Here is a 4,192-nt window from a genome sequence, read left to right on the forward strand (position 1 = left end):
TAAGTAATCTAGAGATGATTTAAAGTATATGAGAGGATGTATGTGGGTGATATGCAAGTACTACGGCATTTTATACCATAAATGGGGACTTGAGCACCCACAGATTTTGGTATCCACAGGAGGTCCTGGAGCCAGTCCCCGTTGGATACTGAGGGATGACTGTGCTGTACACCTTACGGAATATAAGAAGCATTAACTACAAAGACTTCTACCAGACCCATAGATTTAATCTCACATATCTAGGGCACCTAATTTTCACCTATGAGTTACGTTAAAAGTAGTTGAAAATTAGAAGTGCTTTTGTGATTTTTTTTTTTTTACAGTTTTCAGCCTAAAAGAGCACATATGAATAAAAAAGCCCAACTGAACAGGCAAATTTGTTGTATTATTAAAAAGCAAAGGTAGCTATAATTTCACCATGAATTTAAAAATTTATTACTATGGGGGCCGGCCCGGTGGCGCACTACTATAGTGCGCCGCTTGGGAAGCGCGGTGGCGCTCCTGCCGTGGGTTCGGATCCCACATACAGACCGGCCGCTCACTGGCTGAGCGAGGGGCGGGAGCAACACTGAGGGTTGCGATCCCGTGGCTGGTCCCGGTCCGGTACGGGCGCAACACTGAGGGTTGCAATCCGTTGCCGGTCATGAAAAAAAGACAAAAAGGAAAAAAAAAAAAAAATTTATTACTATGTGGTGACATGAAACTGCTCACCCACAACCTCCTGAGCTCCCATGTGCAGGGCGTGGGGCCCCGTGTCTCTCCCCTGGGACCTCCAGGCCACCGAGGTCCACATCAGTCCTGGGGAGTTCAACCCGGACTTCCAGGCATGTTTGATACCCAAGGTGGAGTAGCTGGCGCTTCTGGAGGGGGTGGTGACCTTGCACCTGGTTGAGGTGCCCAAAGAACAGATTGAAGGGTACGAGCAGTGACGAGAAATTTCTGAGGAAGATGCACCACGTGCGGCTGGAGGTGCGTGTGTTGCAGGGCACCCTGCAAAGCCCAGAGTCTGGGCGTCTGTTCCCCATCAGCCGCAGGATCCCCAACATGCTGCTGACTGATGAAGAAACCGACACTTGGGCCTGCCCGGTGGCGCACTTGGTAGAGTGCGGCGGCCCTCCCGCCGAGGGTTCGGATCCCATATAGAGACTGGTCCGCTCACTGGTTGAGCGCGGTGCGGGCGCAACACCAAGGGTTGCAATCCTGTTGCCGGTCGTAGTACGGGCGCGACACCGAGGGTTGCGATCCCGTTACTGGTCACGAAAAAAAGACAAAAAGCCAGCTGTTTCCAGTCCACTATATTCATCAACATCTGAAAATCGCCAACCATGGATGTGTGGGAACTGCCAAATCATCAGAAGTCCCTCAGCACAGAGGTTCTTGAAGGGGCAGGAAACACAAATCAAAATAGTTAAACTAAGAAAACTTCCCCATACTGGCCAGCTGCCAAAAAAAAATTAAAAAATAAAAAACTTGCCATGCATGGAGACTCAGGCCTCTCAGTTAGGGCCACATTGACGGTGTAATGCAAGACATCCACAAATCTCCAACTAGGAACAGAGCAGCAGGAAAACCATCTAAGGTATGTCTAGACTCCTTATTACCTTGTGATCAAGGTGGCCACTTTACTTATATGTCTGGTGTCTGGGCTGGGCTGGCTGGCACAACTCAGGGCTGGGCAGCACCACCCTCCTTGTGCACATTTCTCCATGTGCCTAGCTGGGCTTCCTCCCAGCATGGCTGTCTCCAGGTACTTGGATGTCTTCTATGGTGGCTGACCCAGAGCAAGTGTTTCAAGAGACCTGGTGGAAGTGCAAAGCCTCTTATGATCTGCTCTCTCTGCTCCACCATTTTGCAATGTGATACCCTGCTGTCACTGTCATCACCAACAAGGCCTTCACTAGCTACATTGCCTAGATTAAAAAATGGTGGTCGAGACGTGGTTCTGAGGGCTTTAAAAGAAAAGAAGAGTTTGTCTTTTCTCTCTCTCTGCTTCTACCATCTTGCAATGTGAGAGACCCCTGGGTCACTGTCGCCACCACCAGATGGACTTTGGACTTTCCAGCCTCAGAAACTGTAAACAATAAATTTTGTTTTCTTTCTAAATTACCCAGTTCCAGGTATTTTGTTATAAGCAACAGAAACGGACTAGTACACTGTGCTTTCCAACCAACCTAATTCCCTCGTTTGAGTTTTAACTATATTTTAACTGTGTTGGGAAAATAGAATAGTTTAATCAGGCCCTCTTTCCTCAGGTCCAGTTGGGGGTGGTGCAGCACATTCTTTGTAAATAAATTGTGTGTGTGGGTGGAGGTAGTGCACATACATGCCAATGTATCTTTTTAGTCTGTTGTGAGTGTGTGCTCTAGAGTTTGTAAAGCAGCACTGGCTGGCAGAGAGCTCACGTCTAAAAAAGAGAGCATGTTTACTTTGCTGGCAGCTGCTCAGTTTTTCTTTCGACTTTGCTGGTAGCAGTTGAGTTTCTGAGTTTCTCTTTGGACCACCTAGCTCTCAGATGTGTGTGTGCAGAAATAAAGACTACTCTTTCTTCAACCAAGGCTCCAAGGACCTTTCTTTTAGTTACCTAGCTCGCAGACCTGCATGTGGAGGGTTTGTGACCCAGTCTGGACAACGGGCTTGAGAGGTCTGTGAGCTCCAGACCCAGCCCTAGCTCTACGAAGTGTTACTATGATTTCAAAGGAGCAATTGATTCTGAAGTAGTGGGCATTGACTAAATTGACATTTTTAAAAACCAAACACTGTTTGGATTTTAAATGAGATAAAGATACTTTCATAATAAATCATTGGTTTTCTGCTGATTATTTCCATTCTGAAAGACAAAGCCAGGGACTATAATAGTTAAAAGTTAAGAAAGAAATGAGGACAAGGTAAGTACAGATAAAGCAGCACCCAGAAAACCCCCTTCTAAGATTGATTAGAGAAAACTCCTCTGAGTCTTGACTTGATGAGTTCAACCTCCATTGTTGAATTCAGAAGAATAAGCCCAAGGGAAACCTGTCATTATAGGCTATCTCCCTCCCATCACCTTTTGGGCTCCATTCTGTAGAATGGGACCTGAGTCTAGAAGTAGGTTCAGTCATCAGGACAGAAAAAAGATTATGATCAGGGGTGAATGGGTGGAAGGAGGGATAAGACCCAGATGTAGGCACAAATAAAGAAGGTTCGGTCTGGAGGGCAGTCATCACAGTAATAAGGTCTCCCAGGAGACAGGCAATGCAAAACAACTGGATCCCAACATGGGACATGACAGGATGTCCACAAAGCAGGCAACCAGTCACACACTGAAGGGTCAACAGATAGCAAGGATGCCATGAAGGCCCAGGATTCAGGGGCAGTGCTTGGAATCCCAAGAGAGACTGAATGTGTAAAAGCACATGAAATGAAATAGGATTGATACCTAGTTGGGTTGTTTAAAAGCTATACTCTGGGCTCCCCCCCAGAGATCCCAGGTTAGTATGTCTGGGGTGCAGGTCAGGAGTCTGTGTTTTTGCACCCACTCCAAGTGATTCCACTGTCCCACATTTGAGAACTGCAGTAAACAATCCTTCTCACTTGATGGTAAGGATGATGAAGACAACTGGATTAAAGTTTAATCCCACAGGGCCAGCCCATGACTCACCTGGGAGAGTGCGGTGCTGATAACACCAAGGCCATGGGTTCAGATCCCTATATAGGGATGGCCGGTTAGCTCACTTGGGAGAATGTGGTGCTGACAACACCAAGTCAAGGGTTAAGATCCCCTTACTGCTCATCTTTTCAAATAAATTAATAAATTAGTTAAGTAAATAAAGTTTAAGCCCACGAATAGAATGATTAGAATTTAGAAGACTTAAGAGGCCCTGAAAAATAGCTGAGGCAAGTGAATAATAACTCAGGAATGATATTATTGCACAAGTTTTGCTTTTGAACGACTGCAGTAGAGCTGTATCTGCCACATCGGAGGTCTGCGATGTAACTAGGAACATTTCTCATCACTTAAAAACAGTAAGAATTCAAGAAGTTTTCCCAGATTGGCTTTAAAGGCTATATGATTGACATGTTTTCTTAAAACATGTTTTTTTAAGAAATAAAGCAACCCTTGTTGATTATAGAAGAATTTTAAATTTAGATAAGCAAAAATAATATTTTTAAACATCCATAATCTCACCACCCAGAGATAACCATAATTAACCCC

The 4,192-nt window shown here is 45.4% G+C and overlaps 1 pseudogene; it reads left to right on the forward strand.

The window, feature by feature from the left end:
• The first annotated feature begins 697 nt into the window (after positions 1–697).
• LOC103604599 lies at positions 698–3,076 on the forward strand (annotated as a pseudogene).
• The last annotated feature ends 1,116 nt before the right edge of the window (positions 3,077–4,192 follow it).

This window comes from Galeopterus variegatus, unplaced genomic scaffold (genome assembly GCF_000696425.1).
Source record: "Galeopterus variegatus unplaced genomic scaffold, G_variegatus-3.0.2 Scaffold134, whole genome shotgun sequence".
NCBI lineage: Eukaryota > Metazoa > Chordata > Mammalia > Dermoptera > Cynocephalidae > Galeopterus > Galeopterus variegatus.